Below are 16471 nucleotides of genomic sequence, written 5' to 3' on the forward strand. Positions count from 1 at the left end.
AATATTAGTTTTAATGTATGACAATAGTAAGTCAGGGTTTTTTTTTTTTTTTAATCTATCCAGGATCCTACTACCCTAACAAATCCAACTTCAATTTTTTTCTCCTTTATATTTCTTGCCCTAAGCACTTACAACATTTAGCTTTAATCACAGCATAGTACAAATTTTGCATTTCTGCTTTTTTCCCCACTTGCTATTTTTATCAGGAGTATTTGTCCATGTTGCCATATGGTTTTCATAACTGTTTTAAGAGGGCTGTAAGTAAATTATGTCACATGAACATTAAATTTACTTAACTACCTTGTTAAAGGATAATTTTTTTAGAAGTTAAAATTATGACTCATACAAATATAAAATTAACACGTTAAAGATTGTATTTAACGTGTTAATTATTGAGAGAACCAGTAGGACACTTTAATTGGCTCAAAGGAGAATCCAAAGAACAAATAATTATAAGCCTAGCAGGAATGCTGAAATGAGTTTGCTTCATAGTTACAAAACTGGCACAATTGGCCAATATCTGCAGAACAATAATCAGTTACATTCCATTGGTCACAATTTGCATTTCTATGAACAAGAATCCTCTGCATTATCAGTTTCCCTTAATTTACATAATTGTAAAGTAGCTCAAAGGCAGTGAAATGAAAGGGGGAATCAACTCAGAAAGGTGGACTAGATTAGATGGAACACCCAGTAATTGGAGGCAGGGGTGGGGGTGGTGGGCAAGACCTATTTCAAAGTCCTTCACAGTGTTTCCTGATAGCCTGTACTTGAATACTTGGGCTATGTCCAGTTACTTGCTTTGATTAAAAGTCAGTACATCTTGGAACATTTTTTTCTTTCCTAAATACCTAGGTTCTATAGGATATAATACTATTAATAGTAGGGATATCTAGGGTCAAAGGAGATTTTATGACTTTTGATTAGTGTTGCTAAGTTGACCAGAGTTGTATAAGCCTTTTCTCGTGCCAAAAACAAAAACACCATTCATGTCCAGTGGCAGAAAATGGCTATCACTTCCATGGTGTCCTAAAAAAAACTTTAAAAAACCTTCCTTTCTCCAGCAGTCCTCTGCTATGGCGTGAATGTGTCTCCCAAAGTTCCATGTGTTGGAAACTTGATCCCCAGTGCAGTGGGTGTGGGGAAGTAGGACCTAATGGGAAATGGTTGGGTCATAGGGGCTCTGCTCTCATTGGTGGATTAATGCTGTTACTATGGGAGTGGGTTCCTCATAAAAAGATGAGTTCAGCCACCTCTTGGCCTCCAGCCCTCTCTCTCTTTCTGCCCTTCCACCCTCCACCATGGAGTGACAGCAAGAAACCCCTCGCCAGATGCCAACACCTTTATTTTGGACTCTCCAGCCTCCAGAACACTGTGGGATCAATTTTTGTTCATTATAATTTACCCCATCTGTGGTATTCTTGTTATAGCAGCAAAAGTAGACTAAGACACCCTTCCACTTCCTCATTTCTTCTCATACTCATTGGCCAGAATTAAATCTGTGGAGAATTTGACTGACCTGGATCAATCAAGAACCATCACCCCAGGGCTGGAGAAGGGCTCAGACTAAAGCTCTTCTAAAGGAAGACTAAAGGACCCTAAAGCTCTGAGCCCTAGAGCCCCTGAACAGATTGTGTTAATAAACAAGAAGCAGGGGGACCAGTGAACCCAGCTAGAAGTGGTTTATAGGACTACTTACTGTATTTTCTTTTTTTAAATTTCTTTTTTCGTTTTACTTTTGAAATGCATGATGGTTATATTACAGTCCTAGGATTCAGGAAAATTCTACATCTAACCTTTGCTAAGGGTTAGACACCAAATTACCTTTGAGTTTTTCCATCCATAAGATGAACTTGGGATGAGAGTGGGAATATGGGTGGTCAGAGTGACCAGATGAACTTTGATACCTTCCATCTTTAAAATTTTAATTATTTGAAATTTAATGATCCATGTGAGAAACTTACTGCTGTGGCAACCACATACCACAACCACCACCCCACCCTACCCCATTTGAAATGCTTGTTCTTCAGGGCCATAAAGAAATAGCATTTGAACATTGATTTCCTCAGCAAGGTCATTTTTATACTTTCCGCAGAAAGGGTACACTCACCAGCGTTTTGCCATGAGAGTACACCAAACAAAGGAGACAGGATTATTTATGACTTGACAAGTCACTTTACTGCTGTGTCCAGTTTCCATTGGCTGGAACGGGACCTCACATCCTGTATTTGTCCTGATTGACTAGCAACTTAGAACTTTTTTAAAGAGGCAGAGGCAGAGGAGAACAAAGGAAGGAGGAAGTAACTTGTGGAATGCTGAGAAAGGTGAAAATACCTTCAAATAAGGAAGAGGAATAGGCTATGACCTAATGCTTGCTTGGACCAGTATAAGCATGCCAGGGCAAATAGCTAAATTGTGGAGCTAAGAACATAAAGGGCATTGATTTCTTTATTACAGCTAGCAGATATTTAAGAGTATTAGCACAGGTCTTTGAATAAATTTTGCTCCTAAGAGAAGTTACTATTTATTCTTAATTAGACAGGGAAGAATGTCTTTGAAGAGGAACCTCTATTTTTTACACCCCTAAGAACCATGATGATAGACTGCAAAAAAGAATTCCATCAACCTTCACTTTTTCCAGGAAATGTCTGGCCACAGAAAACTCTCCGCCCCTTTCCTCTTTAGAAATGTTCCCAAACTGCTGACTTGCCTCCTTGAAGCTAATCGAGGATCGTCAAATGTACTTGAAGACCAGTTTGTCTCTTGGCTTGCTTCCATAAATCCTACCCTTATATGACATGTGCCAAGTCAACACTGTCAGTATTTCCCCTTTTTATTCTATAACATCTAACACCTCTGAACCCTTACTGAAACAAAGGTTTCAGCAGAAGAGTTCCCTTGATGCAAGTTTATGAACAAATAGCCCTTGTCGATTTTATCTTGGACTTAGTTTTGTCTCTGACACATGTTGAATGGGTGTCTGTTAGAATTCTGCCCTCACCACACCTCTTGCTTCCTGGATAAATGTGGGTTCACGTGGGTTGATGACCTTGGGTTTACACTGGCTTCTTAAGAACCATTGAGAAGCCAGTGTAGGGATTCTCATTCAGACCTCTATAATTCAATGAATCAGTGAAGGGCAGCTGATATCAAAAATGAATTAAAATGTCAAGGCCAGCAGTCCTCTAGCTTCTGGCTGGAGTGTGTGATGAGTTCATCTGAGCTCCCTGAGTTCAAGGCATGCGGCAGATTGATTATGGGCCCATCAGAGGCTGGGTTTGCAGCAGCAGCTGCCCTGTACAGCATGCAGCAAAATGGCTGTCAGCTCGTTAGGAAAGTAGACACGTGCCAGTGGATGTGTATGCAGGACTAGTGTATTGTTGGATGTGCCTGCTACTGACCACTGTGGTTCAGTTTTAACATTAATTTGTATATTTCTCAAAGCAGCACATGCCCAAGATTTAGGCAAGTAAATTCAGTTAACCAGAGTATACTTTTATGCTGTTCCTCTGATAACACCATTCTAGATGCTAAGAGTGAATGTAGGATAGGACAGAAAAGCGCTGCTGGCAAGGACCTTACATTCATGCCAGTGAAGGAGACCCAAAACAGATGGGCAAATAATGTCAGCCATCTGGAAGCAATGGAGTGAAGTAGCCAAGTGAAGGCCTGGAGGAAAATTGCTCTAGGCTAAGTCCCTGAGGGATGGTGAGTTTGGTGTGCTGGGGAAACAGCAGTATGACCTTTAGGGACAGGGCAAAGGTGTGAGGGACAGAGTTAGGCAGGGGCCAGGTGAGGCAGGCTATTACAATGTAAGTCTAGTGAGCAGTGGATTTCAGCAGGAGAATTATGTCTATTTGTTTTGGGGAGAGTGTTTTGAAACAAGGTCTGATCTGTCACCCCGGTTGGAGTGGTGTAATCACAACTCACTGCAACCTCTACCTCCCAGGCTCAAGTGATCCTCCCAACTTAGCCTCCCAAGTAGCTGGGACTACAGGTGCACATGTCACTGTGTCGAGCCCTGCTTGTTTTTTAAAATTCTCTGGAAACTGGGAAATTGACTGAAAGGTAGTATTCCTCCAAGCCCTTGAATCTAGGCTGGCCTTGTGACTACTTTGATCATTACAAGGCAGTGGGAAAGGATGTTCTGGGACTTCAAGCCCAGACCTCAGTAGCACTGCCAGCTTCTACCTCCTTCTCAGAACACTAGCTCTGAGCCCAAGCTACATGGAGAGGCCATTGTCCTAGCTGAGAACCTAGCCAACTGCCACCAGGTGAGTGAACCACAGTGAACACTCTGCCCATTCAAGCCCACAAATGCCCACAGCTCCAGCCACATCACACAAATAGAGGAACCACCCCACTCAGCCCAGGAAAACCAGAATTGTGAGATTGAATCACTTGGTTTTGAAGTTTATTTCAGAGCAATAGATAACTGAAACAAGGGCAAGAGAGGCGGATGGATGCAGGACACAAGCCACCTTTGGGGTTCATTCAGGCAAGAAAGGATGGAGGCCTGGAGCAGATTGGCAAAAGTGAAGATAGTGAATTGTCAGATTCAGGACACACTTGATTGGTGCAGCTTTCAGGTTGGATTATAAGAGGTAGAATAGAAAAGCAGTAAGTCCCTGCCTGGCTTTCTCCAAACCACTCCTTAGAGCTTTAGACTCAGCTCTCTTTGAAAATAACTACCACCATCCTGCACTAACCAGTTGCTTATACTGGCTTACACTGTGATCATTTTTTTTTGTTTTCGTTTTTGTTTTTTTTTGTTGTTGTTTTGTTTTTTGCTTTTTAAGTAAAAAATAAGGTTAAATCTTTGAGAAGTCCTTCTTAAGCAACAAAACCTCAAAGACACAAAGGAAATTATTAATAGATATAACCACCTAAAAATAAAAAATGAAACTTCTCTATCATAAAAACATGCCATAAACAAAGCTAAAAGATGAGCTATAACGGAGAGAAAATATTTGCAAAATGTAACAAAAATCTCATACACTAACTATATAAACAATTCTAAAGAAAAAGGTAGCCAAATAGAGACTAGCATTACACTGCTCTAGGAATTTCACATTATATTACTGTATCTTGACATGTGAGTTTTAGACATGTCATGTGGCCCCTCGGCCTCCAGTAGATATGCCCAGGCTTCTCACAACATGGTGGTCTCAAGGTTCCAAGAAGGTGACAGGAGAAACTTCAAGGCCTCTTAAAGCCTTGGCTGCAGAACTCACATAATGTCACTTCTTCCATGTATTGGTCAAAACAAGTCACCAGGCCAGCCCAGGCCCAAGAATAAAGAAACAGACTCCCCCTCTCACTAGGAGAAACAGCAAATTTCCCATTGCAAAGTGGTATGGATACAGGGAGGTGTGGTTCACTAGGACCATTATTATAACACTCCCACACAATGGCTAAAAATGCCTTTCTTCTACTCGGACAATTGATAGTTTAGCTGGGAATATTATTTTGTGTTGATAATTATTTTCTCTGAGGATGAAAGCATTGCTGCACTCTTGTGGAGCTTCCAGTGTTGTTGAGAAGGGTAATGTCATTTTGATTCCTGTTCCTTTATGTGTGATCTCATATTCCTTTCCGAAATCTTTCAGGATCTAATTTATCTATGGCATGATGAAATGTCATAATACAGCCTTGTGTGAGTCTTCTTTTTTCCTTTTCTCCCCTCCTTTTCCTCCTGTTTTTTGTTTACTATGTTAAGCATTTGGAAGGTCATTTTAATCTGGATACATGTGTCCTTCAGTTTGGAAGGTTTCTGGTATTTCTTTGATGGGTATATTTTCCACAAATACATTTTCTCCCAAAAAAATATTGGAAGAGTGGTATTATTTTACATTTTTAAACATTTACGCTTGGCTTAATAGAACACAAATGAGTTCTCACATCTTCTGCATTCAATCTTGCAATATGTTGTTTTGGTTGAAATCTATGAAGAAATTACAACTAAGCACATTTTCAAGGAAGCTTGTGTCTGAACAGATAGCAATACAAAAACCAACATAAGGAAAAATACCTGGCATCTCTTTATCTGAGGACTTTGCTAAATGGGAAGTATTAGTCATCTTTCTGAAAAGAATTTATCCAGCCTTGCATTGGTAGAAAACAAAACTGGCTTTGTTTCCCTGTATAAAAACCACCTAGCCCTTCATTTGTATATTCAAATGTAGTTTGTGAAGACAGCAGTCAGAGAAACCATGTATCCAATCTGTAAATACAATTAACCCAGAGAATATACAGGTCAGATCACCCTTCAATTGGTCTGACAATTGCCATCACAAAGTGAGTCAGCTGGCCAAAGTGATGAGACATTCTGAGAAATGTGTCCTTAGGAGACTTCACCATTGTGTGAACATCATAGAGTATACTAACACAAATCTGTATCGTATAGCCTACCTACCACACACCTAGGCTACACGGTACAACCTGTAGCTCGTAGGCTACAAACCTATACAGCATGTGACCGTTGAATACTATAGGCAATTGGAATACAGTGGTAAGTATTTGTGTATCTGAACAGATCTAAACATAGAAAAGGTGATGTGTTACTCTGTGACGTTATGCTGCCAGTTGGCAACAGGAATTTTTGAGCTTCACTATGGTTTTATGGACCATTATGGACCATTATGGACCATTTATGGACCATTGTTGTGTATGCAGCCCACCACTGATGAGAACATCGTATGCAGTGCATGACTGTACTTCGACTACCAGGGGTACAAATGCATGGACTGGACAGAAGGAAGACCTCAGAGAACCTGAAGATGTGGATAAGACTGTTTAGTGAGGTTCTCAACTCATCACAAGCCACCAGGTATTCAGCATGGAGGGATGGTGACAGTTATGCAGGACACTGACATATGATGATACAGTGGTCATTCTTACATAAAACGAAGAAGACTGTCCAGTAGATTCCAAGAGTTTGCAGTAGATGGATCATCAAAGGATATGGGTAATCTTGTAGTAACAGGACTATGGGAATGAGTCCCTTACTAGGAATTTCACTAGTCCTGTTACTAACTCATAGGCCATGGAACAATGTAAGACCAAGGTTACAAACCCCTAAAATTATCTGGCAAGAGAATGACTTTTTTATGTATTTTGGTCTGAGCATGTGATTCATCAGTATTATGACACCAGATCAATTCAGATACATCCAGAAGAAGCCATCCTTTTATTCTGAAATGTCCTAACCATACCTGAAATAAGTGCTAAGTGATGCACCAGGATTTTCCTTCCTGGGATCAATGAGCAGTAGCATTGAGAGCAGAAATGGCAGCCATGGTAACAGGAGCTGCTGTGGTCAGTAGGCTCTTGGGGTCTGTCAGGCAAGAGCACAGGATAGTGACAATCCAAATGAAAGCAAAAACAAACATAAAAAGGAATGAACTGATATGCCAACAATGTGGATGAATCTCACAGATAATAAACTAAGTAAAAGAAGTCAGACTTTTTGTTGTTGTTGTTGTTGAGACGGAGTCTCACTGTGTCACCAGGATGGAGTGGTGTGGTGCGATCTCGGCTCATTGCAACCTCCGACTCCCTGGTTCAAGCGATTCTCCTGCCTCAGTCTCCTGAGTAGCTGGGATTACAACGCGCCACCATGCCCAGCTAATTTTTTTATTTTTAGTAGAGACGGAGTTTCACCATGTTGGCCAGGATGGTCTCGCTCTCCTGACCTTGTGATCCGCCCGCCTTGGCCTCCAAAAGTGCTAGGATTACAGGCGTGAGCCACCGCGCCCAGCCTAGACTTTTACAAACATTATATTCTATGTGATTTTCTTCATATGGAACTCTAGAAAAGGCAAGTTCAATTTATACTGGCAGAAATCAGGCCAGGTCTGAGGCTTAGGATGGAGGAAACTCACTAGGAAGGAAGACAAAGGGAACCTTTTGGGGTAATGGAAATGTTCTATATCTTGATTGTGGTTAGGGTTACATGGTCTATACATTTGTCAAAACTCATGGAAATGTATACTTTAAATGGATACATTTTATTTCATGTAAATTATACCTCAAAAAGTTGATGAAAAAATACATGGGGCTTCCATTTTCACACAAGATAAAGTAAGTGGATTCCACCCTATTCCTTCTGCGAATTACAACCAAAAACTGGACAAAATACATAAAGCAACTATCAGAAACCTCTGAAGGTGGAGTAAAGTAGGCAGACTGGCTAGGCAACTTGAGTCTCAAGGGATGACCTGGCAGGCAGTTCTCAGAGGCTTCCATAGCGTTCACATATTTCAACCTGGGCACTAGAGGAAGGCACAATCCGAGATGACCAACAAGCACAGACAACAAAACTCCTAAGGAAAATGCTTTCTCTAGTCAAAGGACTTAGAAGAGGAAAGTAATGAAGGATGGCCCTTTTTTTTTTGAAATGGAGTCTTGCTCTGTCTCCCAGGCTAGAGTGCAATGGCGCAATCTCGGCTCACTGCAACCTATTAATGAGCCCCATGCTGCACTAATGTGATAAGAGGTGACACCCCTCACTCCTCCTTCTTCCCTTGGGATGCTATAGAGACTCTAGGGTAGAGCCCTGTTGACTACCGTCTGCCCTGCAGTAACAGAGGCAGCACCTACCCCCTCACAGTTAGAGAGTGTGGGCAGAATTACAGAGAGGAGGGAGCTGCAGAAAAAGGGTGTTTCAATTTGTGCACATCCCCAAGTGGCCTATGTGTGAAACTCATCAGAATTAACACAGCAAAAGCTTTAAGAACTGAGCTATGATGTGGAATACCACTCGGGTTTCAGACTGGTCTCTGGGTAGCACACAGGCAGAGTAGACCAAGATAACGCTGAATTTGAAACCAAATTGACATTCAAACTCACTACAAAAGTGAGTCATGATGTGCATTCTGAATTTAAACGGTTGAATGCATGCTAAAGTAGAAATATAAAAAGGAATCAGAGTTTCATAATACCCAGAGGACTGATAATACTGAATATTACTTGTCATGTCAGAAAACAGAAAAAGTCAACCAGAATGAGAAAAGACAATCAACAGATGTCAATACCAAGATGGCACTGACGTTGGGATTGTCTGACAAGGATTTTTAAAGCAACTATCATTAAAAACAAAAAAACTTTTAATGAGAAACTATTAACACTCAAAAAGCAAGGTTTCAATATAAACAGAAGATATAAAGAAACTCCAGCCGGGTCCGGTGGCTCATGCCTGTAATCCCAGCACTTTGGGAACCCGAGGCAGTCGGATCATCTGAGGTTGGGAGTTCGAAACCAGCCTGACCAACATGTTGAAACCCCGTCTCTACTTAAAATGCAAAATTAGCTGGGCGTGGTGGTGCGCACTTGTAATCCCAGTTTCTTGGGCAGCTGAGGCAGGAGAATCGCTTGAACCCGGGAGGTGGAGGTTGTGGTGAGTCAAGATTGTGCCATTGCACTCCAGCCTGGGCAACAAAGAGTGAAACTCCGTCTCAAAAAACAAAAAACAAGAAAAAAAAAAGAAAAGAAAAGAAAAAAGAAACCCCAAATGGAAGATTTATTTTATTTTAAATCTTTTTTTTTAAAAAAATAGAGACAGGGTCTCACTACGTTGCCCAGGCTGTTCTCAAACTCCTGTGCTCAAGCAATCTGCCTGCCTCAGCCTCCCAAAGTGCTGGGATTACAGGTGTGAGCCACTGTGCCTAGCCTATTTTATTTTTTATTTATTAACTTACTTCTTTTGAGACAGAGTTTGTCTCTGTCACCCAGGCTGGAGTGTTATGGCATGATCTCGGCTCACCTGCAAGCTCTACCTCCTGGGCTCAAGCGATCCTTCCACCTCAGCCTCCTGAATAGCTGGGACTACAGGCACGTGCCTTCATGCCCAGCTTATTTTTTGTATTTTTTATAGAGATGGAGTTCTGCCATGTTGCCCAGGCTGGTCTCAAACTCATGGACGTAAGTGATCCGACTGCCTCAGCCTCCCAAAATGGTAGGACTATAGGCATAAGCCACCACACCCAGCCCCAGATGGAAGTTTTAGAACTTTATATATATATATATATAATAATGAAACAAATTCACTGGATGGACACAATGGCAGAGTGGAGATGACAGAGGAAAGAAATATTGAACTTGAAGATAGACCAATAAAAGTTATACAATCTGAACACAGAAAAAAAAACCAATCGATTTTTAAAAAATGAATAGGACTTTATGGAGCTATGGGAAAATACTCCAAGATCTAAATACTCTTTAGATCTAGGTTTAGGGACCTTTGGGAAAATACTCCAAGATCTAAATACTCTTTAGATCTACTGGAGTTCCATAAGGACAGGAGAAAGAGTGCAGTGCTGAAAATATACTTAAAGAAATAATAGCTGAGAACTCCCCAAATGTGGTGGAAGACATCTTCAGATTTAAGAAACTGAGGAAACCCCAAGCCAAGAGGACATAACAACCCTAAAGTAGTATGCACTAAACAACAAAGTTGTAAAATAATGTGAAAACTGACAGAACTGAAAGAAGAAATAGATAAATCCACAATTACAGTGTGGACTTCAACTTCCTTCTTATCACTAACTGACAGAACCATTAGACAAAAAAACAAAAAAATCATCAAAGATTCGTAACAACATGAACAAACAATATTTAAGTGACATTTATAGAACATTCCATCCAACAGCAGCAGAATACACATTTTTTTCAAGTGCACATGGAACATTTACCAAGAAAGACCATATCCTGGGACATAAGACAAACTAACAAATTTAAAAGAATTGAAATTATATGAAGTATGTTTTCTGATCAGTTGTGATGGAATTAAACTGTATGCCTCTCACTCATTCTTAGAATGCAAGGCTGGTTTTATACTGAATTAATAATTAGTAACCTTCCAAAAAAAGAAAGTACAAGGCCCAGATGGTTTCACTGGTGAATCCTACCAAACGTTTAAGGAATAAATAGTATCAATTCTCTACAATTTCTTCCAGAAAACAGAAGCAGAGGGAATACTTCTTAAGTCATCCTATGAGGCCAGCACTACCCTAATACCGAAACCAGATTAAGATATTATAAGAAAGGAAAATTAAAAACCAATCTCTCATGAACATAGATGTACAACTCCTCAATAAAATATTAGCAAATCAGGAGGAGGTAGAGCAAGGTGGCTGAAAAGAAGCCTCCAGCAATTGTCTACCCTGCAAGAACACCAAATTGCACAATGATCCACACAAAAAAGCACCTTCATGGGGGCCAAAAATCAGATGAGTGATTACAGAACTTGGTATTAAAATCACATTAAAGAGGCACTGAGTATGGTATGGAGAGAGAATATGTGCACTTTTGGGAGAAAGCACAGTGACTGTGGGACATTGCATTGGAACTCAGTGCTGCCCTCTCACAGTGGAAAGCAACGGGGCAGAACTTAGCCAGTGCCCATGCTCTAGCCAGGGGCAAATCATCCATCCCAGCAGTCAGAACCTGAGTTCTGGCAAACCCCGCCAAAGTGGGCTAAAGTGCTCTGGGATCCTAAATAAATTTGGAAGGCAGTCTGGGCCAGAAGGACTGCAATTCCTGGGCAAGTCCTAGTGCTCTGCTGTGTTCGGAGCCAGTGTACTTGGGAGGCATGTGACCTAGTGAGACACCAGCTGGGGTGATCAAGGGAGTGCTTGTGTCATCTCTCCCCCAACTCCAGGCAGCACAGCTTACAGCTCCAGGAAAGATTCTTTCCCTCTGCTTGAGGAGAGGAGAAGAGTAAAGAGGACTTTTTTGGGGGCAAATTGGATACCAGCTCAGCCATAGTAGACTAGGACACCAAGCAGAGGTCTGAGGCACTCATTCCAGGCTCTAGCTTCTGGATGACATTTCTAAACTTACCAGAAGGGAACCCACTGCCAGAACAGAAGGACCCAGTTCTGGCAAAATTCATCACCTGCTGACTAAAGGGCCCTTTGGCCCTGAATAATCAGCAATGTTAGCCAAGTAGTACTGGCCGCAGGCCTTGGGTGAGACTCAGAGCCACACTGGCTTCATGTGTGACCCAGTATATTCCCAGCTATGGTGGCCACAGGGAGAGACCCCTTCTGCCTAAGGAAAGGAGAGGGAAGAGTAAAGGGAACTTTGTCTTGCAGCTTGGGTACCAGCTTGGCCACGGTTGGGTAGAGTACCAAGTGGGACTGTGGGGCCCCAATTCTAGGTCTTGGCTCCTGGATGGCATTTCTGGACCTGTACTGGGCCAGAGGGAAGCCCACTGCCCTGAAAGGAGAGAATCAGGACTACAAGCATTCACCATAATCTGACTGAAGAGCCCTTGGGTCTTGAATGAACATTGGTGGTAGCCAGGTAGTACTCACCATGGGCCTAGGACAGTGGTGGCCATGGGGAGACTCCTCTGCTTGAGGAAAGGGGAGGGAATAGTGGAAAGGACTTTGTCCTGTGGCTTGGATGCCAGCGCAGCCTCAGTAGAATAGAGCATCAGGTAGACTCCTAAGGTTCCCAACTATAGGCCGTGCCTTCTGGACGACATCTATGGACCCACCTGGGGCCAATCTCAGAGATTTATGAATATTTGGACAGATAATTCAAAATAGCCATTTTGAAGAAGCTCAACAAAATCATGTTGATAACAGAGAAGAAATTCAGAATCCTATCAGATAAATTTAACAAAGAGGTTGAAATAGTTAAATAGAACCAAGCAGAAACTCTGGAGCTGAAAAATGCAGCTGACATACTGAAGAATGCATCAGAGTCTCTTAACAGCAGAATTTGTCAAGCAGAAGAAAGAATTAGTGAGCTTGAAGACAGTGTATTTTAAAATACACAGTCAGGAGATAAAAGAAAAATAATAAGAAAGAAGGAAGCATGCTTACAAGATCTAGAAAATAGCCTCCAAAGGGCAAATCTAAGAGTTATTGGCCATAAACAGGAAGTAGAGAGAGAGACTGGGGTAGAAAATTTATTCAAAAGGATAATAACAGAGAACTTCTCAAACCTAGAGATATAAGATACCAATATTCAAATACAAGAAGGTTATATAGAACACCAAGCAGATTTAACCCAAATAAGACTACCTCAAGACATTTAATAATCTGACTCCCAAAAGTCGAAGATAAAAAAGGATCCTAAAAGCAGCCAAAGAAACAAATAACATACAAAGGAGCTCCAATACATCTGGCAACAGACTTCTCAGTGGAAACCTTACAGGCCAGGAGAGAGACTAGCATGACATACTTAAAGTGCTAAAGGAAAACAAACGTTTTTATACTGGAATTTATTGAGTGAAAATATCCTTCAAACATGAAGGAAAAATAACGACTTTCCCAGACAAACAAAACCTGAGAGATTTCATCAACACCAGATCTTTCCTACAAGAAATGCTAAAGGAATCTCTTCAATTAAAAAAACAAAAAGGATGTTATTGAGCAATAAGAAATCATCTGGGGGCTCACACCTTTAATCCCAGCCCTTTGGGAAGCCAAGGTTGGGGGATCACTTGTGTCCAGGAGTTCAAGACCAGCCTGGGTAACATAATGAAACCCCATCTCTACAAAAAGTAAAAATTAGCTAGGCATGATGGTATGTGCCTAAAGTCCCAACTATTTGAAAGTCTGGGATGAGAGGGCTGCTTGAGCCTGGGAGGTTGAGGCTGCAGTGAGCTACACTCCATTGCCCTCCAGTGAGAGTGACAGTTGAAGCCCTGTCTCAAAAAAAAAAAAAAAAAAAATCATCTGAAGGTATAAAATTCACAGATAATCATAAGTACACAGAAAGACACAGAATATTATAACATGGTAATTGTGGTGTGTAAACTACTGATATCTTGAGTAGAAAGACTAAATGATGACCCTATCAAAAATAATAACTACAACTTTTCAAGACATAGACAGTATAATAAGATATAAATAGAAACAACAAAAAGTCAAAAGCAGGGGGATGAAGTTAAAGTGTATAGTTTTTATTAATCTCTTCGCTTGTTTGTTAGTTGGTTTATGCAATCAGTGTTAAGTTGTCATCAGTTTAAAATAATGGGTTACAAGATATTATGTGCAAGCCTTATGGTAGCCTCAAATAAAAAAACATACAATGGATATACAAAAGTAATAGCAAGAAATTAAAACATACTACCTGAGAAAATCACCTTCATTAAAAGGAAGATGGAAAGGAAGGAAAGAAGGAAAAGAAGACTACAAAACAACCAGAAAACAAATAACAAAATGGCAAGAGTAAGTCCTTATCAATAATAACATTGAAGATAAATGAACTAAACTCTCCAGTCAAAAGACATAAAGTGGGCCAGGCACAGTGACTCACACCTGTAATCCCAGCACTTTGGGAGGCCAAGGTAGGTGGATCACCTGAGGTCAGGAGTTTGAGACCAGCCTTGCCAACATGGCAAAACCCTGTCTTTCTACTAAAAACACAAAACTAGCCAGGCGTCATGGCGTGTCTGTAGTCCCAGCTACTTGGGAGGCTGAGGAAAGAAGATCACTTGAACCTGGGCGCTGGAGGTTGCAGTGAGCCAAGACTGTGCTACTGCACTCCAGCCTGGGTGACAGAACAAGGCAAGAAAGAAAGAAAGGAAGGAAAGGAAGGAAAGGGAAGAAAAGAAAGAAGCGGGGAGGGAAGGAGGAAGGAAGGGAAGGAAGGAAGGAAGGGTGGCTGAATGGATTAAAAAAAATAAGACCCAATAATGTCTTGCCTACAAGAAACACACTTCATCTTTAAAGACACACGTAAACTGAAAATAAAGGGATGCAAAAAGACATTCCTTGCAAATGGAAACCAAAAAAGAGCAGTATATTTCAAGACAAAAACCATAAAAAGAGACAAAGAAGATCATGAAATAATAAAGGGGTCAATTCATCAACAGAATATAATGATTATAAACCTATATGCACCCAACTGGGTGCATATAGGTTTACAACAAATCAACAAAGAAACAACTTAATCTGAACTACAGATTCCATCTATAGACCAAATGGACCTAATAGATATGCATAGAACATTTTATCCAATGACTACAAAATACACATTCTTCTCTGCACATGGATCATTCCAAGGATAGACAATATGTTAGGCCCCAAAACAAGTCTTTAAAAATTCCAAAAAACTGAAATACTATCAAGTATCTTCTCTGACCACAATGGAATAAAACTAGAAATCCAATAACAAGAGGAATTTTGGAAACTGTACAAGCACATGGAAATTAAACAATATGCTCCTAAATGACTAGTAGGTCAATAAAGAAATTTAAGACAGAAAGTGAAAAACATTTTGTTATTGTATAAAAAATTTACAAGTAGAAAAAAATAAGAAAAAAAAAAATTTGTTGAAATAAATGAATATGAAAACACAACATACCAAACCCTATGGATACAACAAAAGCAGCACTAAGAGGAAAATTTACATCAATAAGCACCTGTATCAAAAAAGTAGAAAAACTTCAAATAATCTAATGATGCATCTTAAAAAACTAGAAAAGCAAAAGCAAACCAAACCCAAAATCAGTAGAAGAAATAAAATCAGAGCAGAAGTAAATAAAATTGAAATTAAAAAATACAGATCAATGAAACAAAAATTTGTTTTTTTGAAAAGACAAACAATATTGATAAACCTTTAGCTCAACTAAGAAAAAAAAAAGAGAGGAGACTCTAATAAAATCTGAGATGAAAAGGAGACATTAAAACTGATACTGCAGAAATTCAAAGGATTATTAGACACTACAATGAGCAACTATATGCCAATAAATTGGAAAATCTAGAAGAAATAGACAAATCAACCTACCAAGATTGAACCATGACGAAATCCAAAACCTGAACAGACTAATAACAAGTAATGAGATCAAAGCCATAATAAAAAGTCTCACAGCAAAGAAAAGCCCAGGACCCAATTGCTTCACTGCTGAATTTTATCAAGCATTTAAAGAAGAACTAATACCAATCCTACTCAAACTATTCTGAAAAATAGAGGAGAAGGGAATACTTCCAAACTCACGCTACAAGGCCAGTATTACTCTGATACCAAAACCAGAGAAAGACACATCAAAAAAAGAAAACTACAGGCCAGGATCCCTGATGATCATTGATGCAAAAATCCTCAACAAAATACTAGCAAACCAAATTCACAGACACATTAAAAAATCATTGATGGCCAGGCATGGTGACTCATGCCTGTAATCCCAACACTTTGGGAGGCTGAGGCAGGTAGATAACCTGAGGTCAGGAGTTTGAGACCAGCCTGAAACCTCATCTACTAAAAGTACAAAAATTAGCTAGGCGTGGTGGCGGGGGCCTGTAATCCCACCTACTGGGGAAGCTGAGGCAGGAGAATTGCTTGAACCTGGGAGGTGGAGGTCGCAGTGAGCTGTTGCAGATTGCGCCATGTACTCCAGCCTGGGCAACAAAAGCAAAACTCTGTCTCAAATAATAATAATAATAATAATAATAATAATAATAATAATAATTCATTATGACCAAGTGAGATTCATCCCAGGAATACAAGGATGGGT

Source organism: Colobus angolensis, unplaced genomic scaffold (genome assembly GCF_000951035.1).
Source record: "Colobus angolensis palliatus isolate OR3802 unplaced genomic scaffold, Cang.pa_1.0 Scaffold219, whole genome shotgun sequence".
NCBI lineage: Eukaryota > Metazoa > Chordata > Mammalia > Primates > Cercopithecidae > Colobus > Colobus angolensis.